This window comes from Grammomys surdaster, unplaced genomic scaffold (genome assembly GCF_004785775.1).
Source record: "Grammomys surdaster isolate TR1022 unplaced genomic scaffold, NIH_TR_1.0 125928, whole genome shotgun sequence".
Taxonomy (NCBI): Eukaryota; Metazoa; Chordata; class Mammalia; order Rodentia; family Muridae; genus Grammomys; species Grammomys surdaster.
In genome coordinates this window covers 2,756,725-2,769,559 of record NW_021620751.1, presented here as the reverse complement: position 1 = coordinate 2,769,559, position 12,835 = coordinate 2,756,725, and the positions used below count along the sequence as shown (strand labels likewise).

At 42.1% G+C, this 12,835-nt stretch overlaps 1 pseudogene; it reads right to left on the bottom strand.

Moving 5' to 3' along the window:
* Positions 1-12,210: 12,210 nt before the first annotated feature.
* Positions 12,211-12,483, bottom strand: LOC114608673 (annotated as a pseudogene).
* Positions 12,484-12,835: the final 352 nt, after the last annotated feature.

Below are 12,835 nucleotides of genomic sequence, written 5' to 3'. Positions count from 1 at the left end.
AAAGGAAGACTTGGCTCAAGGATAGAGAAGACAGAGAAAGGGGATCTCCTGGGTCTACATCTAGGGGCCTTGTACTCAAGCCTTCTGGAACCTGACATAGGTCTCTCATGTTGAATTGATCCAAATTCTCTGTCTCAATTCCCACAGAACTAACAAGATCCTTGATTTTTTAGCTGTCATGTGGGTAAACAAAGACGCCAGCTTTTCAGACAATAGTTATATGACCATCTTGGATCAGAGAAACCATACATGCAATTTCTGAATTATGAAGGGATGCATCCCCTCTTCAGTGTCCGTTCCCCCATTTCTTCTCAATGTCTTAAATGAAGAACATTTGAACAATGTGGACAACAGATGGTAGATAGCACAGACCTGGAATTCATGGCTCTTCATTGTTTGTAGTTGTGCCCTTGTAATGACAAACTACAATTTTTCTCCTATCTGTTTTTACTTCTTTTAGGACCATGAAAGGATGGTTTGGTCTCCCCTGTAGAGCACTGGTTTTGAGATAGCCAGAGACCCAACAGGTATCCATTGCCTGTGTAGGGATGGCACATATCTTGCCATGCCCCAGGATTCCAGGTCTACATTTCCATTAACCTGCACCTTGCAGTCACGTTTGGCTATGCAGCCCCTCCCAAAGGGGTGTCACCTAACACAGTGAGAGGGCAAGACTACAGGCTTCAGTCTCGAGAGATTTCCATATTAGTGAGTTAACTAAAGGCTGGAGGGTGTAGCTAAATTAAGTGACCCTCTTCTTCCCCCTCCCCTATTTAAGCCAGGCCCACTCAGGGTTAAGTGGGGGATGCCATCTATCACCTACCATGAACAATAAAGCCTTGGAGCCCCTTTGGACTTTCTCGTGTTATTGGGGCCTGTCGTTGTGGAAAGCCTCCCTGTGTTTCTGCCGCGGGATCTGCAACTCCTCCCTCCATTTCCTGACCTACAAGTCATATTCCAACTAATTCAGCCAGGGAGCTTGTGTTGATGGCTTTTCATCTCCAGGAAGCACTTGAGTTTCTAGGTAGGTGTAGAGCTAGATTTATTGTTTTGCTCTGTCAGGGTAGGTTGAACACAGGACAGATTTGACTTCTTCTCAAACACTTCATGTCTGACAAAGTACAGGTGTTAACTTTTTTTTCTCCCTGATAATTTATTTCCTTGGGCTTGGAAGTGAATGGGTGTGCCTTTGAATCTCCCTTTCTCAATTTTATCATAAAGCAAAGGAGGAATACTATTACTTGTGAGAAACGTCAATCTCTTCCTGGTTTTGTCTAAGAACAGGTCAGTTCATATTGTCCTTTGTGGAGCCTGTTCAGGTGAATGAACTGGCTTCACATTCTACTCCGAAAGTATTGCCTGGTCTTATGGCATTTCTATCCGTAGAGTAATCTAAAGAACATGAAATCATAATGAATGTAATATATATATATATATATATATATATATATATATATATATATATATCTCACATATCTCACATATATCATATAATATATAATATATAATTATAATAATATATAATATAATATATAATTATATATGATATATAATAATTATATATTATATATATTATATATATATATATATGATGTGTGTGTGTGTGTGTGTGTGTTTTGAGACAGGTTCTTGCTCTGTAGCCATGGCTGGCCTAAAACTATAATGTAGACCATGCTGGCCTCAACATCATTGGGATCTCCCTGCCTTTGCCTTCTGAGTGTTAGGATTAAAGGCCTGCACCGCCATACTCAACAATATAGTGATCTTGACAATGTATTCCTCACAGCACAACTTGAGGGTTTCAGGCTGTGATCAAGAGTGAGGGTGGGGGGTGCCGGGTGGTGGTGGCGCACGCCTTTAATCCCAGCACTTGGGAGGCAGAGGCAGGCGGATTTCTGAGTTTGAGGCCAGCCTGGTCTACAGAGTGAGTTCCAGGACAACCAGGGCTATACAGAGAAACCCTGTCTCGAAAAACCAAAAAAAAAAAGAAAAAAAAAAAGAAAAAAGAAAAAAGAAAAGAGTGAGGGTGGGGGTTCTCAGTCTGACACTCTCTGCTTCTCTACTGTGTTGCCCATTCTGAATGTCTTCCTTCCATTTCGTCTCTGCTCTTCTTGCTCCATCAAAGCTCAGCTTGAGTTGAGCAGGCAGTCTTCCAAGTTGTCCTGCATCAGTGGTTTGGGGAAAAGTGCTCTTGGCTCAGAGTTAGAGCAATAGCTGGGTTCTGAGAGCAGAGGGAGCTGTAGAGGAATAGGCTGGTAACTGAGGAAGAAATGTGGGGTCCCTGCTAAAGGGGAGAAGAAAACACTGTCACCTCTGCCAAAGTGTTCACTGGACAGGATAGAGTCTGTGGGAGGGCAGGTGACTTAGCCTCAGAAATTCCTTAAGATGTCGGGCCTTTCAGTCATGTTTTGATTTCTGTCTGACTTTTCTGGAGTTTGGTGGCCATGAATAGAGCAACAGTGGTTATTTTCCTTTCTGAATTTCATCTGCCCAAACTGGAAAGTTAAGCACCAAGTATTTTATAACGAACAAAAAGACAGTCAAATACTATTATTCAAATATTAGTAACAGTGTAATTTAAAGATATCTGGCTTCTTTTTTTTGGCCCTCACACTCTTGTGTACTTTAAAACCCCAATAGACCATTGCCTGTCCACTTTCTTTTTGGCTTAGAAACTCACTTTTCTTAGTGCTTGCACTGTCTGGCAGATGGAGGGTTAAGTTTACACCAAAGCTTTGTGTATAGTAGTTTGACATCAATCACAAATACTCCCGGGCACAGTCTGCTTGAGAGACCCTGGCTTTGTACTACACAGGAATTTCACCATAATAAAATTGCCTGACCTGTGTCAGTCTCAGGGTAACAGATGCAAAGTGTGCACATGCGTATGTGCGTGTGCACATGCTGAATGTGTGAGTGTGTGTGTGTATGTGTGTGTGTGAGTGTGTTTCTGTGTGTGGTGTGTGTTTGTGCTCATGGGTTACTGTGCAGCCTGAATGAAGTGGTGCTAGTTAAGCCTTTGACCCAATACTAGGGAATACTAATGATTCAATAAATGTTGGATGTTAATATGATGGTGAGGTTATGGTCCGTCTTCATATCATTGACATTTTTATTATATAAATGTAAGAGCTAACATTATCAATGTTGAATGGACCATAGCCCAGAATGCTTGTGAAAACTCGACAACAGTCTTTGTTTGTTTAATTATACTTTAAAGGGTGAGACACGATATTCATGCATCTTCATCAGGTTCTCTCACAGAGCTTTGATGAGTTACAATATGGATAATCATCATATCAGAACAGTAAGTGTTTTCACATCTTCAGACACTGGTAACTTTCATGTGTTGGAGATCTCACATTTTTCTAGTCATTTTAAAGTACAGCGGAATGTTTTAATCAATAGTTCCCCTACTGTGTTATAAAGAGCACACCAGTTCCTCCTGTCTGTTTTGTGGTCTTTATACAGCTTCTTTCCATCCTTCCTCTCCTCTGCCCTACCCAGTCTCCCATGACCACCATTCCATTGCAGTCTTCTATGAAACAGGTCTATTATTTCCCACAAATGAGTGAGTACATGTGATATTTGTCTTTCTGCATTGAGTTTCATTGCTTGATATGAGAAAATCAAACTCAATGTTGTTGTAAGTGATGGCATTTGCTCCTGTTTAGGGATGAGTAATATTTCAGTGTGCACACACATTTCATTTCTTTGCATTTTTCTGTTGCTGGATAACTAGTTGACCGAAAAATTTGGATATTGTGAATAGCAATATACGTGAGACTGCAAGTATTTTTGCATAATAATTTTATATCCTTTGTCAGTTCCAGAGGTAGGGTTGCTGGCTGGTAACTCTCTTTTCAGTCTTTGGAGGACACTCCATGCTGTTTTCCATAATGGGTATACTAACTTACACTCTCATCCACACTGCATAACAGTGTCCCTTTTTTTCCATTTTCACCAGCAGTGTGTGTGTGAGAGAGTGTCTGTATATGTGTGTGATTGTGTGTATGTGTGTTAGTGTGTATTCATGTGTGTGAGTGTACATGTGTGAGTATTCATGTGTGTGAGTGTGTGTGCTTGTGTGTGTGAGTGTACATGTGTGAGTGTTCATATGTGAGTGCATATGTATGTGAGTGTGTGTGAGTGTACGTGTGTGTGTTATAGCCATTTAAGTGGAGGTGAGATGTCCTACTGTTGTTTTATTTGTGCCTGTCTAATATATAGCAAGATGAAGTATTGTACAGATACCTATTGTTATGTATTGTTGTCAGAAGTGGATATTTAGTTCTTTTGCTTATTCTTTTTACTCTGTGTGTGTGTGTGTGTGTATGCCTTTATGTGGATATGTATATATGAGTGTAAGTGCCTGTGAAGGCCAGAACAGGTTCTGAAACTACAGACAGTTGTTAGCTGCTAGATGTGTCAGGAATTGAACTCAGGTCCTCTGAAAGAGCAGCACATGTTCTTAACCAGTGAGCCATCCCTCTAGCCACTATCATACTATACAAGCTGGGTATTTTGGGTGTTCGAGTTTTGGAATTTATTAGTATACTCTGGATAATAGTCTCTTATTGGATGAAGAGGGAGGCAGGGTTTCCTCCACATGCTGTAGCTTGTGGTTGTTATGGTTTCATGTACGTATCCCTCAAATATAAATACAACCTGCTCAGTCTGTATCATGTTTCTTGTATGTATATGTTTTCAGGGTTGACCATTGGGTACTATATTTTGCTGATGTGCTCTTCCCCGAGGAAGACTCTTCCCCCTACTCTCAGCCTTCCTTAGTTGCCTGCAGTTCTTTGGGTAGGGCTGATACCTCATGCGTTTACCCCGTTCATGTCAGCATGTCTATTGGTGTCGCTCTTCTAATGTAGGATATAGAGGAGACCTTCACTAAGCCTCATTGGTCGGGCATGGTGGTGCTGATGTCTGTGACTTTGGTAGCTGTTGCCCTGGAGATTCAGGATATTAATAGGAATGTTTGTATGCAAACATGGTACAAGCTCTATGGGGGATATGACTGTGTCATCACTAGCTACAGTTCTGGAACGTCGCACAGGAACTTGGCATTTCTTGGTCTCCAGGGATAAATTAGGATGATGCTGGGGCTATTTATGCCTGCAGCTACAGTCCCTAAGGCTGAAGGCTGGGGGCGAGGCTTTCCTTAATTCTTGTTGGGTTGGTCCTGTGCATGTCCCTAGTGTCACTGGTGGCTATAGCTTTGGAGCTGTTGATTGGCTGGGCCCTTTCACAGCTTCCAGTGGATAGGTGCAAATGAAGCTGAGACTTGGCAGTAGTGTGTGGGAATGGTTTCAAGATTGCAGGCTTGGGAAGAGATCTCCCTTGGCCCCTGCTTCTAGAAGTGGTAGCGTGGGTAGATCTTTTGGTTGTGGGTATGGCAGCCATTGATTCTAAAAATGCAGGCTGCTGAGGAAAGATGGACTGTGTTCTACCCAGTAAGGGAAGCAATGGTTCAATACTCATCACTGTGTCTGCAGAGGCTAGGGGTTGCTAGCCTCAAAAGCAGGATTAATGTCTGGTAGTGGGTGTCTAGAAGCTTAGACTCTGGTGTTTGAGGAAGAGCCAACGTGAGTTCCTTCTTGGGGCAGAAGAATCACTTAGACAAGCTAGCTCCCCAAATGGACTTAAAGCCCGTGACAACTGTGGGATCCTTCTGTTGTTGGAGCTGTGGGGACCATCATTTATTTAATTCCCAGCAGCATTGACACTAATCTGATGATCTTTAGATGTTCCATTCCCTTACTGATTTTCTGAATTCTCTCTTAATCCCGCTCCTCAAATAATTTTTTCCTTTGCTGCCCCGTTTCTTCCCTATGGCAGAGTCATCTTCAGGGTATCTCAGCCATCTTGGCTACACAGCCCCTCCTTCTTCAACATCTCCTCTTCCTCCTTCTCCTGTTCTCCATATCGTTGTCGTCGTCCTCGTCGTCATTGTCATCATCACCATCGTCATCATCATGATGCGTGTGTGTCTGTGTGTGTGTGTGTACCAAGTAGATTTAGAGGGATGCATTGAAAAAGTCAATATATGCACAGACAGTCCGTCAGACCATAAAGGCTCAAGTAGCCATTTTGCTTCTTACTCAGCTCAGAAAGGAATGAGTTATACTCATGTTTTCAGTCTTCCTTTCCAAGACTCTTAGATTCGGTTTCTTTTCTTTTCTTTTTTTTTAATTTTAATTTTTTTAAAATGTTAATCAAAGGCTTTATAAGTTTGGTAATGCTCAATAACAAGATGCCTATACAATCAGAAGTGTAACCCAATACCCAATCTAGATATACCAACTATCTTTGACTGGCGGAGACACATGAACATCCACCTCCATGTTCCCCTCCTGCCCCTCTCTCTTGTCTCCCAGCTCCTCCTCCTCTCCTTACTCCTTCTGTTCCTCTCCTTACTCCTCCCACCATAGCTCCTCCTACATAACACCCTTCCTGTTAAGATAAAACTTTTCTCTCAAAATACAATTAGAGCATAACTATACCAATTTGTATCAGTAAGGTGCAAGATAGACCTAATAATACCCAGTCCATCATTTTGTTGACTAACCAGAACCTCTGTCGTTAGATTTGGTTTATAATATAGGGAGTTGGAAAAGTGGCCCATCAACAATAATGAATTTTAATAGTACGAATCTATATTTTCAGGATCTGTGAAATTAAGATCCATGAAGAACAGCAATGCTTTTACTCCAAGAGGAAAAATGAAATCAAACTTCAGCTCCTATGTATGTCAGATGCCGTGGCTTCGATGGCACAGAAGCAAAGAAAACTCAAGAGAAACATTGGCAGTTTCAGAAGTCTGGGGAAATGCTCAGTGTTGAAAGAGCTCACCACAAGTTTGCAAACATAAATCAGGTTTGAGACATCATTTTCTTTGGATGTGGTCATTGAAGAATTTTCTTGCTAGCCCATTTTATGAGCATAATCATAATATTTTTAATGCCCAAGTTCTATTTGGTTATTCTGAAGGTTGCAAGGGCTTTGCTCTGCCTCCAGAGTTACCTAATGTCTCACATGCAGTTAAGTTTTTAGAGCTGGGAACAAATTTCATTATAGTTTTATTTTGGTAACTGAATTCAGAAGCAAGTGCTTAGCAGTTTTCATCAACCGATCTGTGGCCTGTGGGCTTGCCAGAAACAGATAAAATCTGTACAAGTCACATTTTAATATGTCTTATTGAGGAATATAGGAAAATTAGGGAGTTTGGAAGGAAAAACATGTGTACAAAGGGGAAAATGAGAAACATACATGATGAACAGTGAAAGAAATGGGTATAGTTTAGCTTGAACAAGGTGATATTTAAAGAAAAATATATTAAAAACACTGGACAGTGGGATCTGTATTTTTATTTAGACAGGATGATGACTTTATTGGGTATAAGAAAGGGTATGCTATTAGAATCACCAAGGGTTGGTGAGAGTGTCTCAATTTTGGTTCCTTTGAGGTGATAGATAACTTGACGAAAGTTCATTATGGAGAAACTGTTAGTTTCAGCATCCAATTCCAGGTCACAGTCTACATGTGCAAGGGAGTCAGGTTGGCAAGAATGAAAGCAGCCAGTTACAGCTGCATCTGCCGTTAAGAGCAAAGAAGGTGTGGATAGGTGCTCTTCTCAGATCAGCTTCCGCTTTCCAGTCTTGGTTTGCTTTATTTATTTATTTATTTATTTATTTATTGACAAGATCTCACAATGTAGCTCTAGCTGTCCTGGAACTCCGTATATAGATCAGGCTAGCCTCAAGCTTACAAAGATCTATCTGCTTCTGTCTTCCTGGGATTAAAGACCGTGTCAACATTCCTGGCTTCTTTTTCCACTCTTTAAATGGAATTTTCTTCCTGGAGAGTAGTACCACCCACAGTGGCTGGGTCTTTTGATCTTAGTTAATCAAGACAATTCCATACACACATGCCCATAGGCCAACCTAATCTAGATAATCCTTCAGTAAAATTTTATTCCTAGGTATATTTATATTGTGTCAGATCGGCAATTAAAACCAACCACCTCAGAGTCTAAGTTCCAAGTACCTACTGAAAGAACATCACCTTGGCTCAATTTCTTAACTCCTTTGACTGTCAGTTTTCCCATCTGAAAAGTATGTAACAGCAGTGATAGCTTCATGAGGTAGATGGGAGAGTTAAATGTGTCAGCTTTACTCCCTGATGCCGAGTAAATGTCTGGGAAATGTAAGCTCTTTTTATTGCTCAAAGATGAGAAGGTTGGAATCTTCAAATGAATCACTGAGAGAGTAGATCTTTCCCCTGTGACCACCAAGACTGTGACAACACTCTTTTCCAGATAATGCAGTTAAGTATTTTACTGGCCCGTAGTAGGCATTAGCCGTGTGTAAAAGCACCTTTACTCTGTTAGTGTTGGCTTGCCGTCGCTGACAAATGCTTTGCCTTTTAAATTCTGTTTTCTCTTCCTTTGAGTTAAAATTGAAGCCTTTCTGCTGGTGGTGCCGCACCATAAACAGCTGGACAGTGCCTGAAATGTGTGTTGCAGAGGCCACCTTGACTCTTCAGAGTCCATCTAGTGTTCTTACGGACAGGGCTGATCTGTTTGTCTCTGTCTTGATGTTGCTACCAAAGCTGCAGGTAGCTGCTACCTGGGCATCTGGCATCTGGAAGGGCTAGGGAACGACATTCACTAAGAGCAGTCATCACCACTAAGTGTCCAGAGTCAGTAGAGAAGCTCCTTGGCTATGTTGAACCTTCCAATGAGGAAATTTCCTGTAATACTATTTCCCCCCAGGAATCAGCCCCACCCAGCCATGGGACAACTTTAACTTTATTACTGTCTGCCCTTCCTGGTTTCACTCCCTCTATTTGACTTCTGATATTTTGAGCATCATCTCTCAGAGGTTACATTAAGAATGACTGCTAGGCAGGCTGGCACAGGCTTTTAGTCCCAGCCTGGGAGGCAGACTGGAGGAGCTCTGCAAGTTTGCAGCCAGCCTGCTCTTCAGAGAGTGTCGGGCTAGTCAGAGCCACACACTGAGATCCTGTAGTTAAAAAATAAAAATAAAGGAATCCTTGTTGGTGCTCTCTTCTGAACAAGGCATGGCCATTGTGCTCAGGATCACCCAGAAACCATGGTGACTGTATAAGGCCTGTATAAGATGGAGCCATCAGCATTCCATCTCTAATGGGTTTCAGGAGGCTCCAGTCCTCCCTGAAGTTACAAATTATTGTGAGTGCAGGAGTCATTTTATTCAACGATACAACCCCTGATAACATGTCCACGCTCCAGTAAGTAATCCCACCCATGTTCATGAAGACATCTCCAGTTATTCTCCCTGACGCACAAATAAAGAAAGCAAAAATTTCAAACAAAAAAAGACACGCAAATAGGAGAGGGACGTGGGAAACAGAAGAGGATCGGTGGAAGGGAGGAGACAGAGGCTCATGGGAAACAGCAGGAGATTGGTGGAAGGGAGGTGACCAAGGCTCGTGGGGTGTCTGTAAAAAACATATAGAATGTGCTGTATATGCATGGATAGATGTATGGCGTAGTCAAAGAATAAAACAAAAACTTTTAATGTAAAGAGAATCTTCATTTCAGCGTGCTTTTTTGAGGAAGCCAAAATATGTCAGGATGGTTAGAAAGAACAGACTTCACAGTGGTGATCCGAAGAGACGTGTGTGGGTTGAAGAATGGCTTGGGTGGATGGATGTCTATTTATTTTGATTGTGAACGTTTTGTCTAAGTACCAGGCATCTGTGTACCCTCGTGACATAAGAGTTAGGCTCCCCATCAATCTCCAAGAGGTCCATGACTTAAGAAAGCTGACTCTAGAATGCTATGGGAGTACAGAGGAGAGAGACACCATCAGACAGCTGATAGAGGCGTTCAGCATGCTCATTAAACAAGTGGTATTTGCGCTAAGGACTTTGGTGAGTAGCTGATTGCAGTTGGGGAAACAGTTTACACAGTGGTTTGCAAGAGAGTGGAGAATTTCCAGGGACATTTGGAGGAGAGGGAACTGTGGGCTAAAGAAGAAGTAGGAGTTAGGGAAGAAAGAGAGGGCATATTCGCTTCATTTTTTGCTGCTGTAACAAAATATCTGAACTAAAGCAACTTAAGGGAGAAAGGGCTTATCTTGGCTTACAGTTCCAGAGGGGACATGGTACATCATGGAGGGAAAGGCATGTACACTGAAGTATGTGGCTGGATACTGCGCTGTACTAATAGTCCACAGTCAGAGTACAAAGAAGAAGTGAGGCCAGGCTATAAAACCTGAACCCTATCCCCACTGACACACTTTCTGCGGCAAAGCTCCAGTTCCTAAATGTTTCATAATCTTTCCAAACAGCGCCACCTGCTGGGCATCAAGGGTTCAAGCATAAGAGTGGATGGGAACATTTCACATCCCAAGCATAACAGTGATGAATGAAAAATCTAAGCCCCTTTAATAGAACGAAGGCGAGAAAATGGTTTGGTTACACCACAGAAAGAGAGAAAGCATCTCTTCCCAGCGCTTTCTTTTCAGAGAGAAAGAGATTCATAATTCCAGTTTCGTAGCTCCAGCTACTAGTGATAAGTTGTTATCCTCAGCCAGGCTCCATGCTAGGCTCTTTACAGCACTGCATCTGCATGCTGCAGTGAGTCGGGAGCTAGAATCCCTTTCAGTCTTTCAAAGAACACTGAGAACTGAAAATATAACTATAAATAGAGCCAATGACTAGTGAGAGCTTGCAGTTAGTTTCTCTTGAAACCTTCTTAAAACACTGCTATACATCCATACTATACAACCATACCACACAAAGTCATCTTTTATAGCTTTAAGCAGACCTCTACCTTCTATCTTTTCTGCTTTGCTACTGTGTTTTGAACACACACACACACACACACACACACACCACATCTTAGAAACTTTAGTCTTCAGAGCCTAATTACTTTATTGGAGGGTCTGGCATAAATTTATTGAAGGTAACATTTGAGAATGCAGTTGGCCTAATAGCTATGACGTTTTAAAAGCTGTTTGAAATATATTTTTATAAAAGTACTTTTTTTTTTGCATTCAGATGAGTTTGCATGTTGTCGTCTAAACTATGTCGCATCAAGACTTTGCTTCTTATGCCACAGGGTTCGGCTGTCACTGCATTACGGATTCCCCAGAGTTCTCTAGACACACGGTAGACATGTTCTCGTCTACAGGAAGTCCTTGTGGCAGCTTCAGGGTCGGATTCTTTTTTTCCCCCCCAAGCCTAACTGTAACCAGCTTTATTAAAGATACTTCTCATAAACAATCATGGTATTTCAGACAGGACATGGGCAGACAATCAATGATATACAAGAACTTCCAAATTCCCTTCTTGTATAGACTACCGAAATCAGAAAGCCACTATAAAACCCAATGAAACCTTCATTCAGTGCTTTGAAAATGGGGAGTAGCTTAGAGTGAGGGTTGACATTTCACATTAAGGGTGTTTTTTTTTTTTTTTTTTTTTGGTTTTGGTTTTTCGAGACAGGGTTTCTTGTGTAGCCCTGGCTGTCCTGGAACTCACTCTGTAGACCAGGCTAGCCTCGAACTCTCGAACTCAGAAATCCGCCTGCCTCTGCCTCCCAAGTGCTGGCGTGGACCACCACTGCCAGGCTAAGGATGTTGTTTAACAACTTTTCACAAGCCGGCCCTGACTTACAGGAAATGAACATGGCAGAATTATCAATCTGAAGATCCACAATCTTTTATAAAAGGAACCAGTGCTCTTCTGAGAACACTCAGTGATGTCACTGTAAAGTCCATATTGCCCAATAGACTGGAAAACCAATTTTGGGGGCCAGGTTCCAACAGGTCTCTGGTCTTAAGGGAATTAAGTCTATGTTGATGGTACAGGGGGAAGAGCATGTAAAAATGAGTTTAGAGTTTCCCCAGACCACAAGGCATTTCCTGCCTTGGTGGCCACCTATGTCAAGACCAGGACGTCTCTCCTGGAAGCCAACAGAAGCCTTTCAAAATTATCAAGGAAAGAGGTTTTCGTCCTCAATCCAGCTTGGGAGATTCTTTGTTAGTGACACATGATCCTTCTCCCCGCCCAACAATGACGTGTTCTGTGTGCTAACAATATAGCTTAAAAAAAAGTAAAACAAAATTCTGCATTTTTATAAAACTTGATAAAAAACAGTATTTCAAGCTGTACAGTCACCAGAAATACACAGTTATCAAAAATGCACACCCGTCACTTGGCGTCTCCAGCACCTTCTGCTTTCTGTGCCTGGTCTGTTTTGGCATCTCCATTTTCTGCAGGATTATTCCCATCCTTGCCCGCGTCGGCTTTCCCCTTCTTCCCCTTGGGTACCTTCTCTCCCTTCTTTGCAGGGGCCTTTTTAGGCTTGGGCTCTGGCTTTAGAGGAGCAGGTTTAGCAGACAACATTGCAGATCTTCTCTGTGGCTCGTCCTTCACCTTGGCTTTGTCTCCTTTAGCATCCCCTTCAGCCTTTCTTTTGGGCATGGCGGTGGCAGGGGATGTCGGTGCTGAACACGGGTGTACAGTGGCGTGTGGGTTTGGTCCGTCCGGGGGTCATCCTCGCTGCTTCTTCACACTACCCCAGGACTAGATTCTTATAAACTATTTAACCTCTTCCCATTTTGCTTCCACAGAGGGATATTTTTGTGAATTTGAGGTTACTTCCTCTTTTTTAGCTAAGCATCTTTTTTTGTATCATTTTTCCAGTATGGGGGCCTTGTACACTGAGTTAACAGTATGCTGTTTATGAGGATGCTGGGGGGAGTTGCTTCCCATCATGGCTTTCATATTTTCAGGTGTCACAGAACCATTTTACTTAAATATCTTGACTTGCCAT